The sequence below is a fragment of the Anopheles gambiae genome, chromosome 3, assembly GCF_943734735.2.
Source record: "Anopheles gambiae chromosome 3, idAnoGambNW_F1_1, whole genome shotgun sequence".
NCBI lineage: Eukaryota > Metazoa > Arthropoda > Insecta > Diptera > Culicidae > Anopheles > Anopheles gambiae.
The window spans coordinates 56,374,950-56,395,336 of record NC_064602.1 but is presented as its reverse complement, the minus strand read 5'-3'; the positions used below and the strand labels follow the sequence as shown (position 1 = coordinate 56,395,336).

Here is a 20,387-nt window from a genome sequence, read left to right as displayed (position 1 = left end):
TTGCGGTGAATTGTGACCCTTTAACTGAAACCCCCAGCAACACTATAGAAACAAATTGAGGACAATTTACTGTCAGGAACGGCCGAGCTGTAAACATTGAATTTAGCTCGCTAGTTATATAAACCTCGCTACACACGTCACACTTTAATAACCTTAGTTTGTGTGTCACTTTTGACACTGGTGAAAACGTCAGACGGGCAGATAGACGATGTGGAGAAGTCGGCAAGATAGGACTTGTGCGGTATGCTGTAGCTTTGTGCAGAAAATAAAATATAATGTCTTACAATTTGATGATTTTTTTTATGCATGAAATGTAAAATCATGTGAGTGAGAGTTCTAATCTCACGTAAATTGTCCATGCGGGTCGTAAATAATGAGGAATTAATGTGAAAATTGAAAAAAAATAATGCTTTCTTAATTTTTATCATCAAAAATGTCGAAAACACAATGAATTATAGAATAAATTCACGGAATAACACAAAATAACACACTTTAATCCATGTTTTAATGTTAAATAAGAACTCGCGAAGTCCAAAATAATTATCCAAAATATTTTTATTAATATTTAATCGAAAAAATGGGGTAGATAAATTATATGAACAAATTTAATAAATGTAAACAAAGTTTGAATCCTGGGGATCTTACGTCAAGTGACGAATTGTCAAAATGCACTAGAGTCCACCACCTGATATTTTTAAATCCACCTTGGGTAAAATCGCATGCGATGGAGCATAGACACGGGCCTAAGGCAGATGACGATCTCGAGAATCCCCCCCCCCCCCCCCGCCAGCAAACCATTACGGTGAGTTTGATTCAAAGCCAATTATAATATTCCCCCCCCCCCCCCTCCCCGCTCGACACCAACAGGGGACCTCAACTCCTTTTACCGCTTAGGGCCCTCGATACCATAAATCCGCCACAGCACATAGCCAGGAAATGCTGTACGAACATGCGCATCATAATTAAGGTTCAGATTTCTAGAAAAGTGTAGCTGAGCAAACTTGCAACAAGAAAAAGGCACATTAATCAAACAATTCAGTACAGGCGGTCGAGATCCACGGTACCTCTTATACGCGGATTCGGAGATACGCGGTTTTCTAAATTTGACAATTCTTTGAGCAAATTGTACTGATTTGACACATCAATTTAAAATTGCCAAATAATTTCCGTTTTGATCGAATGTTAAAAACTATATCAAAAGGTTCAAAACAGTTATATTCAGTAAGAATCATATCAACTAATTCATAAAGTAACTATAACCTCCCCCTACTTGCAAAATTACACGAACATTAGTGATATTTTAGCTGGAAATCACGAGATTCGACTTACGCGGAAATTCGAGATACGCGGTATTTTGCGGCCGTTTTCGGTCCCCATTAACCGTGTATCTCGGGGACCGCCTGTATAGCCCAAATATCACCCCGCTGCGCAAATTCGAGCAGTTTCCTGCGCAGGAAATGTACCAAAATCTGCGCTGGCCAGCGCAGATTTTGGCTGGTCTCCCGCGCGGGACTTCAGCGATTCCTGCGCAGGCCTGCGCAGGTTTAGCGCCCTCTGTGGATGAAATGGACGAACTATTTATGGCGGCGGAGCAAAAAAACGGTCAAAAAAAATTCAAGAATGTTGACGCCCATTTTCTCGTCCGCTTCTTCTCCCTCCCTCACCCTGCCCTGCCTTACTTGCGCTTCAGCCCGTGCCTTCCGCCGCCAGCTGATTCGCTGTTGCGGTGTATGCGTTGATACTCATATGTGCATTGCGGTTGTGTATTGTTATTGGTGGGTGTTAGCATTTATTAATTTGTGTGTGGCCTTGAGACGCTGTGGGAGAAGCTGGATTGACGGCGGGATTCAAAGTGTTATCGGTGTATTGATGGTTTATTTTATTTCGTGCCGCTGCTGATGAGACCGTTCGATGCCCCTGCCAATTGAGTGTGAAGAAGCCTATTTCAAACAAGCGTAGGAGAACGTCTAACACTAATCTAATATTTTTTTTTAATTTGAACATGTTTGATGCTTCAGCGACCTTCTAAGCATTATGTAGCACAGTGTAAAGTGCCAATAATTTTTTTTAATGTGCCGAAATCTGTCTCGAGTTTTTGGGTCGTCACACACACGCACACACACAGCACGGGGAAATTGACCGTAGCCGTAGGTAGCCGTACTCGCTCGTGCGTGTGCGTGGGTTCATAGGCGCGTTCTCGCGTGCGCGCGTTCGTAGTAGAGTTGGGCAAAACGCACAAAAAAGCGGAACTGGGTCCGGACGATTCCAACAAATTTCGGACCCAGTTCCGAAGGGTAGGTTCAATCCGACAAGCCGAAACCGCCCGGAATCGTCTGGAATCGTCTGGAATCGTCGGAATCGTCGGAATCGTGCGGAGTCGTTGGAACCGTCCGGAATCGTCCGGAATCGCCCTGAATCACCCGGAATCGTCCGGAATCGCCCGGAATCGTTGGAATCGTCCGGAATCGCCCGGAATTGTCGGAATCGTCCGGAATCGCCTGGATTCGCCCGGAATCGTTCGGAATCGCTCGGAATCGTCCGGAATCGTCCGGAATCGATAGAAATCGCCCGGAATCGCCCGGAATCGACCGGAATCTACCGGAATCGACCGGAATCGCCCGGAATCGTCCGGAATCGTCGGAATAGTCGGAATTCCATTTCATTTCATGTCATTTATTCAGTGCATAACCTAATACAAATAGATACAAACAGTAACACAAGAAGCTAGATTGCATGTCGAACGATATTGAGGAATTCAGTGTGCGACATTCCTGGCTCAAATGTACGACAGCCAGCATTGACAGATGCGCGGCGGCCGGAACGTGAACAGTCGCAATCGACCGGAATCGACTGAAATCGCCCGGAATCGACCGGAATCATCTAGAATCGTTGGAATCGTTCGGAATCGACCGGAATCAACCGGAATCGTGAGGAATCGTAGTCAACCAATAGTAGTAAATGTTAGAAACCACATTTAATACATATTTTACTTTTTTCGTCATTGCTTTGCATGCACCTCCGGCAAGTATGGCTTCCCAAAAATGTTTGGAGCGTTCATGAAACCTCGTACGACATGATAACTGTGTTCATAATTAGAGAGGTGCGTAGCTTTAGAAATCAAAATAGTACAAATGTAAGAATCTTATTAGTTGTTGATTAACACTAGGTTTACGGAACCAGTCAATTTGACGGAATTTTAACTTTGCAGTGAAATAAGAACAATACCTTTTGTTTAATTTCGTTTTTTTCTTTTCGTAAACTCATCATAACATACTATAAGTTTCTAACTTAAAACTATATTTACATTATATATAAGACGTTTCAAGTCATTCATACGTTCACTGGGGCCCCTCAATCGACGGGATCATCAACGGGGCCCCCAAATGGCCGAGGCAATGGAGATTGTTCTTCGTATTATGGCTGTGTATGGCTGTATGTAGATGCAGCTGTAACGGTTTTTGGTCTTGTTGTATTCGCAAAAACCCATTCAGCTTTGCATCTGACGTTCAGCGATTCTCTTGAGAACGAATGAGGTAGAAAAGAGAGAACGAGAACGACATGGGCTACGCCGCTTATCGCAATGAAACAAAAGAGTGATAACAATCGCACGAGAAACTGTCGCTCTCATCGCTCTCTTGCCATGCGCTACGTGCTCACTCAAAAACTGTGACGTCAGGCTGGCGGTCAAAGTGTTAAAGCGACGCGAGCTTGGTGTCAATTTTTCCTGCTAATTTCTCCGGCTACGAGCCGCTGTATTGAAATTCTGTGTAGGGGCCTTTAAATTTGTGTCTGTGTATGATGTGTGCTTGTGGCTGTTGTAACGGGTTTTCTTTGTGGTTAAACGCAGCATACTGTTCTGTGTTCTGTGCATTGGATTTTAGCAGCAAGTGTCTCCGCGTTTTTTTGGTGAGCTCGTGCACCGACCATCCACAGTAAGACCAAATGCACGGGGCCCCTTATTGACGGGGCCTCCTTACCGATGGGGGCCCTTACCGACGGGGGCCCTTACCGACGGGGGCCCTTTATCGAAGAGTCCACATAATCGTTGGGGCCCCGTAAACCACCTTTGAGTTTTGGCTTCAATATAGCTGTATCGGTTTTTTTTTTATCTTGTCTTCACGCAAAAAGTTATATGTTAATAGTGATAAAACATCATTTTAATATTAATGGACTTTTGGAATGGTCCAGGACATGGCCCAGTTCCTTTTTGGACATATGAATACCACCCCTTCCCGATTTCCCCTATTTGTCAGTTGACCACAAAAGTTGAGTAGGGCCCCGCGTGAAAATTTAAGGTTTTGGGTTAAAAGCAGGCACGCTCCACGATCTCAGGCTTGAGATGTGAATACCATTTTTCGCGTGAAAGCTGTCTGTTTTCGGCACACATCTGCAAAACAAGTATAGGGGCCCCCAGCAAGCACAGGCACGTTTCATCCAAGCCAAATTGAAAAGCGCACACATCGATATCGATGGAATCGTTTCTCGAATGAAACCTCTACCCACTGGAGCACCGTTGCTTGCTTGGTGTTAGTCAATTTTTCCTGCTAATTTTACCGGCTATGAGCCGGTGTATTGATATTGTGTTTCGGGACCTTTAAATTTTTGTTTGGGTGTGTTGTATGCTTGTGTTGTATAACGGGTTTTCGGTGGTAGTTAAGCGCAGCGTTCTGTGCATTCCATTTTAGCAGCAAGTTGCTCTGCGTGGTTTTGGGTTTGGGTGTCTCGTGCACAGGCCACCCACACCAGTAAAAATTGACGATTTCTCGCTCTGTCCAATACTTTGCGCCAACGATGATGAGGTATTGATTTGAGTTGTGTGCGCGTGTCGCAGCGTTCTTCGCTTGCGACTTTGATGCAAGTATTGCCAGATTTCTTCGAACATTTAATGTGCTGCTTTGAGTAGTATGGGGCCCCGGTTTTCTGCAGTTCGGGGCCCTCGTGATACAGTGCTTGAAGCGATGGGAAAAATTAATTAATTAAAAATAAGTCAATTTGAAATAGATGGTAAAAGTCCCATCCAGGAACGAAGTCGAACATCCACAATGACGGGGCCCCTAGACCGCCGGGGCCCCTGGCGGCCGCCCAGTCCGCCCACCGTTTAACGCGCCACTGGACATGAAATGAAATGGAATTCCGACTATTCCGACGATTCCGGTCGATTCCGGGCGATTCCGATCGATTCCGGACGATTCCGGACAATTCCGGGCGATTCCGGACGATTCCGGACGATTCCGGACGATTCCGACGATTCTTGGCGATTCCGGACGATTCCAACGATTCCGGGCGATTCCGGGCGATTCCGGGCGACTCCGGTCGATTCCAGGCGATTCCGGTCGATTCCGGGCGATTCCGGTCGATTCCGGACGATTCCGGGCGATTCCGGACGATTCCAACGATTCCAGACGATTCCGGTGGAACTAGCGATTCCGTTTCTCTGGAGTCGGAATCGGAATCATACTTGCCGGAATCGGAGCGGAACCGTGTGTGCGATCCGGCGAACCCATCTCTAGTTGGTAGGTGCGTTATCGCGTGTGCGCGTTCATACGTGCGTTATCGCGTGCGCGCTTTCGTGGGTGCGTGCTTGCGTGCGTGCGTACGTGCATGTGTGTGTGGGTGTGTGTGTGGGTGTGTGTGTGTGTGTGTGTGTGAGTGTGTGTATGTGAGTATGTGTGTGTGTGAGTATGTGTGTATGTGTGTGTGTGTGTGTGTGTGTGTGAGTGCGGAAACCCCAAAACTGTTTGATTCTGATGCGTACATTTTCATCTACTGCGGTTACAAAATACCACGCATTTTCGATCTCGCTACCTGAGAGACAAAGCAACCATTGAATTGGCACTACCATTTTTGCGACCGGCTCTGCTGTTGCGGGTATTAAAAAGACATACGATCGAAGCAAACGTGCGTGTGATATGTAGCACATTTCTTTCCAATTCAGTTAGCGGACGCAAGTGGAAACAAAACTTGAATTGAATTCATACTGTTTTCTGTTACCTCAGACATTTATTTCACTTTCTAGAATAGTTTACAGAATGCACAAAAGCTTATCGTCTTCTTTTGCCGGTGTCTCTATTTGAAATGGCGCCATCGCTCCGCTTTCAGTTATGCAGCGCTCTGTCATGGCGCAGTTATACCGCGCTCTGACACTGCAACCAGAGTGGCCAGATTATTTTTGCGGTTTTCGGTAGGCGCATCAAAATTTTATCGGTAGTTTTCGGTAGGAGTTTAAGATTATTTCGGTAGTTTTCGGTAGGCAGAGATGCAAGCTAATCTGTCCCATGAAGAGCAGCACGAGAAAATAACATCTTTCATTTATTTAAAGGAGATAGTTTAGATTTGGTTCATAGCGGTCACATGAGGCCTTTCTGAAGTGTCGATCTGAAAATTGTACTAGGGAATTTAACCCAACTAATGATTGGGACGCTCTAGCAGCAATCGAACGCGATATAGAACATGAAAAATATATGGGATTTTACATGTTCGATGTGATAACCCACAAATCGAACATGTGAAGTCCTATTCTTTTTTCATGTTCGATGTCGTGTTCTATTGCTGGTAGAGCGCCGGGTTACATTATGTGTCAAATTGGATATATGTAAAATTTTATCAGCGCGTTCGACTTCATGAAGTGCAGACACGGGCCTTAGTTGTCTCTGTTGAAGTTCTGGTTCTGGTTGCTAGTGATTTCCATATAGAGTTTAATACATAAAGTGATTTGGGAAATGGTAATATGACTTTTTGGTCAGTATTACGAAAAAATCTCTGATTTTCGGTAGGATAAATGTAAAAGCAGAGCGAAAGGAAAATGTGATATGCGGAGCAAAGTAAATACACGTGCGTTCGGTTCAGTTAACAAAAGCAAAGAGAAATATATTCTGTCAGATTGACATATTGGTGTATGGTGTCATTTGTTGTGCAGGGTTCTTCGGTGTACAACTACGTCGTTCTATGTTTGTCCATTAACACCCCTCCTCAAACATATAACGGTTCAACTCCCAAGACGGCTCGATGTTTGACAAACGATACCTGAGGAAGTCCCTTTGTTAAAATGTCTGCTGGTTGATCAGTGGTTGGGATGTAGCACAGCTTCACTCTTTCTTCATGGACACACTGCTTGATAAAGTGCAATTTGATTTCAGTGTGCTTGAGCCTTTTCGACGAACCATTCAAATTTGCTATAGCTATAGCAGACTGATTGTCTTCGAAGACTTCTACAGGTAGATTATCTCGAAGGCTCAGCTCCTCGAATAGTTTGCATGTCCACAGTACCTCACAGATGCAGTCGGATAGAGCTGAACATTCTGCTTCAGTTGATGACAATGCTACCGTCCGCTGCTTTTTAGTGCTCCAAGCAGTAGTTGCCCCATAGACTTTAATTAAGCAACCTGAGGTGGAACGCCTATCCATCACATCTGTTGCCCAATTCGCATCTGCAAATCCAATTATTTGACGACATGTAGGATCGCTTTTCTTGTAAATTAGCCCATAGTCAATTGTGCCCTTCAAGTAGCGAAGAATCCTTTTGGCATGTTTCCAATGTTCTTCCCCGGGATTACTCTGGAACTGACTGAAGTAAGAAACCGCAGCACTTATGTCAGGACGAGAAGTTATTGTCAAATAAGTGAGACAGCCGATCATCTCCCGGTACGGCTTGTTTAGGTTTTGATCGATTTCTGACTTTTTCAGCTGTAGGTTCGGTTCCATTGGAGTAGATATTGGGTTACACTCTTCCATTCCGAAACGCTTCAATACAGCATTGATGTATTTCTGCTGACTCAGTTTCATGATTCCATTCATTGGCTCTCTTTCAATGCACAGGCCTAAGAACATTTTAGCCTCATCTAGATCTTGCATTTTGAATTGATTGATTAACATTTGTTTCACGGTTTTGATTTCCTGAAGGTTCTTTGCAATGATAAGCACGTCGTCAACATACAACAACACGTAGACATGACCAAGTTTGCTTTCTCGTATATATAGACAGCTATCTTCCAAGCATTGACGAAAACCACAACGTGAAATGTGTTCATTGAAACATTCATTCCACGCCTTAGATGCTTGCTTTAGACCGTAAATGGATTTGTTGAGTCGACATACTGTATCCCCCTCCTCAAATCCTTTAGGTTGGCGCATGTAAATTTCTTCTTTCAATGTTCCGTTGAGAAAGGCAGATGTTACATCCATTTGATGAACAGCATAATCAAATTGGTTTGCTATAGCAAGCATTGAGCGTACAGTCGACATTTTTACTACAGGTGCATAAGTTTCCGAAAAGTCGAAACCATATCGCTGTGTGAAACCTTTGGCGACTAAACGTGCCTTTCGTTTTTCCACGGTTCCATCCGGTCCAAATTTGAGACGAAAAACCCATTTACAATCCACTGGTTTGCGTCCGATTGGTAGGTCCACCAATTCCCACGTGTTACTTTCAGCAAGCGATTCCAGCTCTTTATCGATAGCTAGTTTCCATTCAGGCAAATCTGATAGCTTTTTCAACTCATCAATACTGTCTGGAATATTTTCAACAAAATTTTCAGCATTCAATGCATAGGCAAAACACAAATAATCGTCCAATTTTGCAGGAGGCTTACAAACTCGACCACTGCGTCGAGGAAGATCGCTTTCTTCCTCTTCAAGAGGATCTTGGTTTACGTTGAATGAATTATTTTCTGCATCATCAAATGTATCTTCTCCCGTATCGATTTCTACTGGTAAGAACGGCAATGTTTGCTGAAATTCTACGTCACTTTCAGCGGAATCAATGTCATTTGCGATTGGCATAACCGAGGGTCGTTGAATGGATTCCATTACATTTTCAGCATGATTGGAGGCAGCCAAGGGGGTGTAAGGTCCAAGTAACTGACCATGCTGGAGATTGACATTCTGATCTTGGGTATTATTGGCTTCATTGCTCATATGCCGCTGTTTAATTGATATTTCTTCGATAACAACATCTCTGGCGATAAATATTTGCTTACCATCCCATAAGCGATAACCACCACCGCCATAGCCAACAAAGTGACTGGTTTTGCTGCGAGGTTCCAGTTTGCTACGTTTTTCTTTCGGGATGTGGCAATAAGCTTTGCTTCCAAAAATACGAAATCGTGATACATCCGGCTTATGCCCATACCAGAGTTCATACGGCGTTTTATCGGAATTCAGTGCTGCTGTGGGGCTTCGATTCAGGAGATAAACGGCCGTCAGAACCGCCTCGTTCCACATGTTTTCCTTCAGATTTGAGTCAGCTATCATAGCTCTGGCTTTGTCAAGAATAGTACGGTTGAATCTTTCGCTGACCCCATTTTGCTGGGGAGTATAAGGCACAGTAAATTCCATTTGTATGCCCTTCATACGGCAAAATTCCATAAATCTGTTACCCACATACTCTCCTCCGTTGTCACAACGTAAACGGCTAATAGTGCTGTCGAAATGAGCTTCTGCCATGGCAATATATGTTTGAAAACACTCTAATACATCGCTTTTCGCGCAGATGAAATAAACTACACAGAAATGTGTGAAATCATCCATAAATGTTACAAAATAACGTTTTCCGTTCCATGAGGTTGGGTTCATATAACCACACACATCGCTATGTATCAATTCAAGCGGTCGGGAACTACGCGGCAGTTTATGCTCCTGGAAAGGTTGGCGCGTCTGTTTACCTTCCATGCAAGGACCGCATATACTACCCAGTCCATCTGTTGTGTTAATAGCTTCTTTCTTCAGTGCCAATCCTCTGACCATTTCGTCAGAAATGACCTTCATTAAACCATACTTGCCTATGTGTCCGTATCTTCTATGCCATAGCTGAGCATCATCCATTGCATTCTGCGATACTAGCGCTTTTGAATTATTTGGTTTCATAACCTCAACATCTAATTCATATAGACGGTTTAATCGGCTTCCCGTGCATAATTCATGCCCATCGCGCTTAATAACCGCAACATTTTTCGAAAAAATTACTTCCATTCCAAGCTGTCCAACGCGAGGAATCGAAAAGAGATTATATTTCAAATTGGGGACATATAGAACATCGTCAACAACATAATGCATCTGACGATCGCCGATTTTTGCTAGTATGTCCACTTTTCCTTTACAGTTGCTCTGTATGATTTCACCCGATGCGACCTTAATCATAGTCGGCTCATGAAGTGTTTTGACGTCTCGAAGAAATTCACAAGAATTGATCATATGATCGGAAGCGCCAGAATCTAGGATCCATTTGAAACCATTTCTATCGCATTTCTTTGATAGATTTTTGGAATCACTACATAAGAAAGTGACAGCTGTTTCACTTACATTCGCTCTTTCGCTCTCGTTGTCAAACGACCTTCTATTGTTTTGCATCGCAGCAGTTCTTTCTTGCAATAGAGGACAATCAACTCGTCTGTGCCCAAACTTTTTACAATAAAAACACTTCATCTTCGGTTTGGCACCTGTTCCAGCAAACGCCATGGAATTCATGCTGTCTCTCATTTCTTCAATATTCTCACGTTTCATACTTTCACTTAGAAGACGTGCCTTGACAAAGTCGAGCGTGCATTGCTCCGGTGCCAGCGTTTCCAGAACTGTTACAAGCTGACCATACGAGTTCGGCATTGTTTGTAGCAAATAAAATACGATCAAGCTTTCTTGCAGCTTTATGCCAGCAGCTTCCAGATCCCGCACCATCCGCTCGAACTCGAGTAAGTGCACCTGGAGAGAACCGGACTCCAAAAACTTCATCGCTGAAAGCTTTTTCAGAAGATAGAACTGTCCCGAGATGCCCTTTCGGGCAAACGTGTTTTCAAGCGTTGTCCAAATCTGACGCGGGGTTTGCTTACCCTTAATGTACTCAAGCTGGGAATCCGCGATGTTTCGCACCAGTACCGATTTACATTTCACGTCTCTCTTCTTTCTATCTTGCAGTTTAATCTCCTTAGCCAGCCGTACTGCATCCGAATCAGTCACCAAAACCTGATAATCTTCTACCTTTTCCGCTTCCTCACGAACACAATCTAAAAGATCCAGCTCCTCCAGGAGCACTTCCATTCGGAAGCTCCAATTGTTGAAGTTCGCACCATCAAAAAGATATACCTTCTTTTCCTCGTCCATTCTACTTTCTCCGAAAAAGCTTAGAACAGCTACAACAAGAAAGAAAAATTAATCGCTTATACGTGATTTGGGTTATCCTGGGCCCATAACCTAAAAGCAGAGCGAAAGGAAAATGTGATATGCGGAGCAAAGTAAATACACGTGCGTTCGGTTCAGTTAACAAAAGCAAAGAGAAATATATTCTGTCAGATTGACATATTGGTGTATGGTGTCATTTGTTGTGCAGGGTTCTTCGGTGTACTTCTATGTTTGTCCATTAACAAAATGAAAATTCGGTAGTTTTAGGGGGCTCATCTGTGAATCGGTAGGCATATCAAAAATCGGTAGGAATACAGATAAATCGGTATTTCTGGTCACTCTGACGGCAACCTCGCACTAAACAAACATCTATTTACAAATATACAACACATACAAAAGAAGATACTGGATTTGTTTATTACGGTGCGCGTATGGTGCTGCACCTGTCCGTCCAGAATCTGGTGGCTTGTTGGCTTGGAGTCGTTATAATGACGCGGATTGACCGGCAATGCCATGGAATGGGTTCGGATCGGTAGGTTCATGTTTTGGTCGATTTCATTCCGTTGATTTGTCGCGCCGTAGCGGTAGATCCTGCAGCAACAAAGTCAAGACAAACTCTTCCCTGGGTGTGGACTGTTATGATAAGTTCTTCTTCTTATTTTTTTAATTATTGTCATTACGGCCTACGCGATCATGCCAGCCTTTTCAGGACTTGAGTACCACGTAGCCGGATAGTCAGTTCTAGCTACGGCGGACGGTTCAAACGCGGTTAGAACCCACGACGGGCATGCAGATGTGCGGAATGATGGCGGTGCCGCGGGACCGCTCCTATCCAACGGGCAACTTGCATACAGCCACAATGTCTCCTGCCCGATGCGTACGCTGCGTACGCTTACAAGTGGAAAGAATATTAGCGACAAGGGCCCCCGGAAAGATGGTCGTTGGGGCCCCGTGGCTGGAGAACCATTTTCCAACCCCCCCCCCCCCCCCTCACCATGGCGACAACAATTTTAGGGCCTGTTTCCGATGATCGTAGGGGTCCCATGCCCCCCCCCCCCCCTCCCGCCGGCAATTTAAGTATACTGTTCAATCTCCCAACAGCTGTTTCTCAGTACCCCCTCCTCCCGGTCATCAGTGGACTTTCCAGTATGCCGGTTTTACAATTAACTTGCGTTCTAGATGCCGGTGGAAAGGAAAGTTGATGAAAATCAGCGCCGGGCTGAACGTGTTAATGCGAATTAGGGTTCTGCACGTTGCACAGCAAACCCTTCAGCGTGAGCTAGCGATTCCTTGGTCATTTTTACATTGCAGCGTTTGAACTTATTGCGCTTTTTTGGTTTGATTTTTAAAAATGCAACTTCATCGCCGAAATGTTTGTTAACGGCTTTTTTAAGCACCGCAGCAACTCATGAGTACAGGCGGTCCCCGAGATACACGGTTAATGGGGACCGAAAACCGGAAAATACCGCGTATCTCGAATTTCCGCGTAAGTCGAATCTCGTGATTTCCAGCTAAAATATCACTAATTTTCGTGTAATTTTGCAAGTAAGCGGTGGTTTTAGTCACTTTATGAATTATTTGATATTATTCTGACTGAATATAACTGTTTTAAACCTTTTGATATAGTTTTAAACATTCGATCAAAACGGAAATTATTTAGCAATTTGTAATTGATGTGTCAAATCAGTACAATTTGCTCAAAGAATTGTCAAATTTAGAAAACCGCGTATCTCCGAATCCGCGTATAAGAGGTACCGTGTATCTCGGGGACCGCCTGTATTGACCACAAGCGAGGAAGAGATAGCGCTATGGAGGGAAAAAGCACGGACGGCTGACAGCGATTGGCCGTCTGACGCACCAACACATCCAATCCTTCGGCAGCGCGCTTAGGCGAGGGGTATGAGGCGGAGCCAGGGACGGGAAGCTCGACGAGCTGCTTGACAAATTTGCCGTTGGAGGGAAAAAGATGACATGATAAAATCCGTGACTCGAGGGTGGAGACTACGGGAACCATCTTCTATAAGTCAACCCAGATCCTGGCATACGCTGATGATATAGACATCATTGGTCTGCGGCTCTCCTATGTAGCAGAATCCTACCAAGGGATCGAGCAGGCGGCAGAGAGCCTCGAAGTGCAGATAAATGAGGCAAAGACAAAACTGATGGTGGCAACATCAGCGGGCCCACCAACAAATAATCAGAATCTTCGTAGGCGTGACGTGCAGATAGGTGAACGCACTTTTGAAGTCGTCCCACAATTAACCTATCTTGGGTCAAAGGTCAGCAACGACAACAGCATGGAAGCTGAGTTGCGCGCAAGGATGCTGGCTGCCAACCGGTCATTCTACAGCCTGAAAAATCAGTTCACCTCAAAGAACCTGTCGCGACGGACGAAGCTGGGACTATATAGTACCTATATAGTACCAGTACTCACATACGCCTCTGAGACATGGACACTGTCCAAATTTGACGAAACCCTCTTAGCCGCGTTCGAGAGGAAGATGCTCAGAAGGATACTTGGCCCCGTATGTGCGGAAGGACAATGGAGGAGCCGCTATAATGACGAGCTATACAAGATGTACGACGACCTCACTGTCGTACAGCGTATAAAGCTCGCCAGGCTCCGGTGGGCTGGCCATGTTATACGCATGGAAACGGACGACCCAGCCCGTAAAGTCTTTTTAGGCCGTCCACAAGGACAGAGGAGGCGTGGTAGGCCCAAATTGAGGTGGCAAGATGGCGTGGAGGCGTCCGCCATTAAGGCCGGGATAACGGACTGGCAGACGAAGGCGCGAGACCGTGAGCGGTTTCGGACACTCCTGAGGCAGGCCAAGACCGCAAAGTGGTTGTAGTGCCGGATAAGTAAGTAAGATAAAATCCTCCAAACGCCATGATTTCTTCCGGTCCGCACAGCGGGAACCGAGCTCAAAAACTGCTCGATTTTGTTGTGCGGGCAATGAGCCCGCTGCGCAAAGCGATCGAAAACTTCTCAATCTCTCGCTCAATGTAGCTAGAGAGCAAGAACCAATAATGATGAAGCGAGATGAAAGGATGGTGAAGAGAGGAGGAGGGGAGAAAGAAAACGTCGGTGTGAAGTATTTTTCGGCCATTATGATTTATGCGGCAACATGCTTGCGCCCCAGAGTTTTTTTTGTCAGAAAGAGATAAACACACACACCTCCCGCACAACAAAATAGAGCAATCTATGAGCTCGCTTTCTAGCTCGCTTTCCGCCGAAACCGATCGAGAAAGCGAGCAGAAACATCCGAAGAACCGATCAAAGCTCTTAATCGATTGAAGCGTTTCGAGCGTCGTTCGAGAGAGCGCATTGTCTGTGTTCATCTCTTTCTGACAAAAAAGTTTCGAGAAGCAATCGTGTTGGCGCAAAAATCATAATGGGGGCCTTCACGATTCTAGTTAGTTTTTTGTATGGAGTTTGACAGTTGGAGGCTGAAATCATGTAAACAATCCATACAAAACCACACAAAAAACTAGCCTGCGATTTTCATTCTAGAAAATTTTTGCCTCAAAGCTAGAATTAGAATCGAGTACCTGCTCGAAAACACGGTGTTGTTTACATTTATCCCAAGGTGTATTCAAGAGATCAGGTGGTGGAATCTGGAATCAAAGTGTATGTAGTCCAGGTGGTCTCATAACATTTTTTCATAACCAATTTTGAACATCACTTTTTGCAGAACGGGTGAAAACTTTTTCTCAAACAATCTTTCTGGAGACTTGACGACTACTCAAAACACTCTTACAATCTTCATTCAGAAGCAGAAGCGATAAAAATCAGCCTTCTAAATTCATACACCTTGGGATAAGCCCACCAGTATCCCGCTGCGCAAAGCGACGGAAGAAATCATGGAGTTCTGAGAATTTTATCATGCCTTCCTTTTCTCTCCAACGGCAAATTTGTCGAGCAGCTCGTCGAGCTACCCGTCCCTGGCTCCGCCTCATACCCCTCGCCTGAACGCGCTGTCGAAGGTTTGGATGTGTTGGTGCGTCAGACGGCCAATCGCTGTCAGCCTCCGTCCGTGCTTTTTCCCTCCATAGCGCTATCTCTTTCTCGCGTGTGGACAATGCTCATGAGTTGCTGTGGCGCCTAAAAATGCCGTTAACAAACATTGCGGCGATGAAGTTGCATTTTCACAAATCAAACCAAAAAAGCGCAATGTAAAAATGATTACGGAATCGCTAGTGCACTATGGAGGGTTTGCTGTGCAACGCGCAGAACCCTAATTCGCTCCAACACGTTTCTAACACTAAGCTTTTGCTTTCGTCTGTTGTGGATTACATAGATATGCAAAGCATCCTGCGCATGATTGTGAGTGTGCGTGTGTATGCAAAACTGTCGCCAAATGTAATTTCTTCCGGAATGTTATGATCCATCGGTCAAGCCTTCCTTTCTTTTGTTCATGAAAGGCGGAAAGACGAATTGAGGCCCCTGAGGAGGGGGGTACTGACACACAGCTGTTGGAAGATTGAACAGTATACTTAATTTGCCAGCGGAGGGGGGGGGGGGGGTGGCCATAGGACCCCTACGATCATCGGTCACAGGCCCTAACATTGTTGTCGCCATGGGGGGAGGGGAGGTGCAAATGGTTCTCCAGCCACGGAGCCCTAAAGACCATCTTTCCGGGGGCCCTTGTCGCTAATAATCTGTCCACTTGTAGGCATACGGCATACTGCAGACTAGAGATCTTCGGTGACCTCCTAGTCCACCTACTGTTAGGTCCGCCGCTACCTGCAGCGTATGCATCGGGCAAGAGACAGTGTGGCAGTATGCAAGTTGCCCGATGGATAGGAGCGGGCCCGCGGTACCGCCATCATTCCGCACATCTGCATGCCTGTCGTGGGTTCTAATCGCGTATGAACCGTTCGCCGTAGCAAGAACTGACTATCCGGCTACGTGGTACTCAAGTCCTGAACAGGCCGGCATGATCGCGTTGGCTATTACGCCAATAATAATAATAATAATAATAATAAAAAGAACTTAGCGTAGCAGTCCACACCCGGGTAAGAGTTTGTCTTGACTTTGTTGCTGCCGGGCTACCGCTGTGACGCGACAAATACACGGAATGCACTCGACCAAAACATGAACCTACCGTCCGAACCCATTCCAAGGCATTGCCGGTCAATCGGCGTCATGATAACTACTCCAAACCAACAAGCCACCAGATTCTGGACGGACAGGTGTAGCACCATACGCGCACGATAATAAACAAATCCAGAATCCTCTTTTGTATGGATTCAATTCAAAATGTTGTTTCCACTTGCGTCCGCTAGCTGAATTAGAAATAAATGTGCAACAAATCACACGCACGTTTGCTTAGATCGTGTGTCTTTTTAATACCCCGAACAGCAGAGCCGATCGCAAAGATGCCAATGCCAATAGTTGTGTTGTCTCTCAGGTAGCGAGATCGAAAATGCATAGACTTTGTAGCCGCAGCGGATGAAAATGTACGCATCAGAATCAAATAGTTTTGGGGTTTCCAAACGCACGCACACACACAAACACACAAACACGCGCGCGCACACTCACACACAAACACGCGCGCGCAAGCTCGCACACACACACACACACACACACACACACACACACACACACAAACACACGCGCGCGCGCGTGCACACACATGCATGAACGCGCGCACGCCAGCACGCACGCACACACACACGCACGTACGCGCGCCCGCGAGCATGAAAGCGCGCACGCCAGCACGCACCCACGAAAGCGCGCTCGCGAGCACGCACCCCCGAAGTCGCGCAAGCACGCACTCCCGAAGTCGCGCAAGCACGCACTCCCCCTCCCCCCACTAGACCACCCCCCCCCCCCCCCTCCACGCATGATCGATTACGGCTACCTTATCGGTAGAACGATTGGTTCAGCTTTCTTGTAGCATCCTCATCCCTAACGCCGGACGGGGGAGGGGGGATCGCGACATGATAGAATGAACGGTCACTTTCCCCGCGCTGTGTGTGTGTGTGTCGTGACCCGAAAACTCGAAACATATTTCGGCACATTAAAAAAAAATTATAGCCACTATACATTGTGCTGCATGATGCTTAGAAGGTCGTTGAAGCATCAAACATGTTCAAATTAAAAAATATTAGATTAGTGTTAGACGTTCTCCTACGCTTGTTTTAAATAGGCTTCTTCACGCTCAACTGGCAGGGGCATCGAATGGTCTCATCAGCAGCGGCACGAAATAAAATAAACCATCAATACACCGATAACACTTTGAATCCCAATCCAGCTTCTCCCACAGCGTCTCAAGGTCACACACAAATTAATAAATGCTAACACCTACCAATAACAACACACAACCGCAATGCACATATGAGTATCAACGCATACACCACAACAACCAATCAGCTGGCGGCGGAAGGCACGGGCAGAAGCGCCGCAAGTGCAAGTAAGGCAAGGCAGGGCGAGGGAGGGAGAAGAAGCGGACGAAAAAATGGGCGCCAATTTTTTTAAATTTTTTTGACCGTTTTTTTTGCTCCGCCGCCATAAATAGTTCGTCCATTTCGCCAGAAGATGGCGCTAAACTTGCTCGACCCAGCGCAGAAATCGCTGAAGAACAGCGCGGGAGACCAGGCCAAATCTGCGCTGGCCAGCTCAGATTTTGGTGCATTTTCTGCGCTGGAAACTGCTCGAATTTGCGCAGCGGGATATTATACCCACTTAGATAGCTGCTCGAAAACTGCTATACAATGCAAACAGCTGACAGCCCGCACGACAAAATCGAGCAGTTTTGTAGCTCGGATTTTCGATCGCTTTCCGCCAAAAGCGATCGAAAAAGCGAGCAGAAATGTCAGGGAAAACGCTATTCCGATCGAAGAAATATATCAATCTAAAAATTTCAGCGTTGAAAAATTCGAAATATTTCATTTATAAATTTGCAACAATTTAGAATGCGAAATATTTCACAGCCATGCGCTGTGAAATATGTTTGCAGTTTGAGTTTGAGAAGTTTTCGATCGCTTTGCGCAGCGGGAGGCTGAAATTTCAGCCTACGAATATCAAACGGAAAGGGCCCCAATGGCCGTAAAATACTTCACACCGACGTTCTTTTTCTCCCCTGCACTTCTCTTCACCATCCTTTCACCTCGCTTTATCATTATTAATTCTTGCTCTCTAGCTACATTGAGCGTGAGGTTGAGAAGTTTTCGATCGCTTTGCGCAGTGGGACCCACGTTCTCTTTCTCCCCTCCTTCCCCTCTACCTCATCCTTTCACAGCGCTTTATCATTATTGGTTCTCGCTCTCTAGCTACATTGAGCTTTTGCGAAGAAGATCGAATTGAGAAGTTTTCGATCGCTTTGCGCAGTGGGAATGCTGAGTAGTGTAAAACAAAACTGATTTCGCATCTTTAACAATAGGGGAAGTCGGGGTTGGTTCGACACTGCGGGTAAGTTCGACACCTTGCCGTTTTTGTATTTATAGAACTTTTTGAAGACAAAAAACTTATACATATTATTTATGTCAACTGTTTCGAATATTTGAGTCAAATTTCACTGATCAGAAACCCGTCAATTGTCAAAAAACAACAAAATAAACACACGGTGGTTTTGTTTGACAGCCGATGTAAGTTTTTACTTCTGGGACTTAAGGGATTGTGGCGTTATTTCAACAAAATTATAGTTTCCATGTTAATAGTATTGTTTTATAAATACTATTGATTAGTTCTGTATCACAAGGCGTAATTTTTACATTAATCTATATAATATAAAATGTCACTAAAACTTGTGCGGCCAATGGGTGTAAATTCGACACCCCACTTGGTAGTAGTGTACAGTCTTTCCCCGAGTTACGCGTCACTCGAGTTACGCGAATTCGAGTTACGCGAGTTTTGAAATTTTGACAGTTCGCTGAGTTTATGATGCACACTTTAATTGTCAAATCAAACTTCACTTGTCATTTGCATAATTTCATATCGTCATTTCACTCCATTCAAAACAAATCAGAATCATTTTCAGCGAGTAAAGATGTCGTCTATTCGAAAAAATACCGTAAAAAGAAAGAAAAATGTGATAACTTTTGCTGAGAAGCTCGAGATAGTGAAGTTATTCGAGAGTGGGAAAGGTTTCACTGCCATCGCCCTGCTACAAATCGTCCCGAGTCGACAATAAGGACCATTGTGAAAACAAAGGAGCGTTTCCTGGAATCCGTGAAAAGCAATGCGCTGATGCAGGGTACAATCGTAACGCCGTATCGTGATGAAACGATATTGAAAATGGAGAGTTTATTGTTAATTTGGATAGAGGATCTAACAGCTAAAAAAATTCCCTTATGTTTAAAAAGTATAAAAGAGAAGGCTGTATCGTTATATCACGATATTAAACGTAAATCCAATAAGGAGAATATTGAAGAACAATCATTCAAAGCAAGCAATGGGTGGTTTTCACGCTTTAAAAAACGAACCAATTTACGAAACGTAAAAATTCATGGAGAAGCGTCTAGTGCTGATGATGACGCCGCTAGCTATTTTCCTGATGTTTTTGCCAAAATTGTTGAAGAAAATTCTTATATTCCAGAACAAATTTTTGACGTGGACGAGACAGCGCTTTTCTGGAAAAAATGCCCACCCGAAGCTATATTTCTAAAGAAATGGATACAATGCCAGGTAATAAGGTAGCTAAAGATGATTGGTGGTAATTTAGCAGGTGATTTAAAGTTAAAGCCACTAGCCGTTTATCGGTCGCAACCCAAGCGCCACAGATTAAGCTTAAACGACTGGAAAATTGAATATCCATAGAAAAAAATGAAAGCTCCACAGCTTCATTGGTTTGATCAATAGACGGCGTATTACAACTCATCATTATATTGCTATCCTTTTCTTGAAATGTGTTTCGACAAGTTTCATCTTATCATGACGTATATAGCTTCTAACTTTCTGAGCAAAAATCTATATGAATGGTCGTGTGGTCAGATACGTGGGTATCAACACCAACGACCATTACTCAAATCTCACTTGCTTCAGTGCTGAAGGTTTCCGTTGGAGTTTAGTATTTAAACAATCGTATCGCCGTTCTAGTTCTAGCGATGCATAACTTCAATGCGAAACCATACAACAGTACAGAGTAAATGAGAAAGCTCAAGCGATGAAGCTCAACTGGTTGGGGGTATCCCACCAACAGAGAGCGCCACCAGCTTTTTCGCTATTTTTAGAATGCATGAGTCGTTTGCCGTCTGCTAAACGAAGTCTTTCTATATTCCGTTTAGGTAGAGAACTTGAGTCATTTAGAAGCCGTTTAGTGGTCGTTTAGTGG

At 44.8% G+C, this 20,387-nt stretch overlaps 1 protein-coding gene across 1 annotated transcript in view; it reads left to right on the top strand.

Moving 5' to 3' along the window:
• Positions 1-19,724: 19,724 nt before the first annotated feature.
• The window catches only part of LOC5668386 (uncharacterized), a 42,757-nt gene continuing 42,094 nt past the window's right edge, over positions 19,725-20,387 (top strand). The window contains exon 1 of the mRNA XM_061658735.1: positions 19,725-19,741. The gene's annotated coding sequence lies outside the window, so the exon portion shown is untranslated. The remainder of the gene's footprint in view (positions 19,742-20,387) is intronic.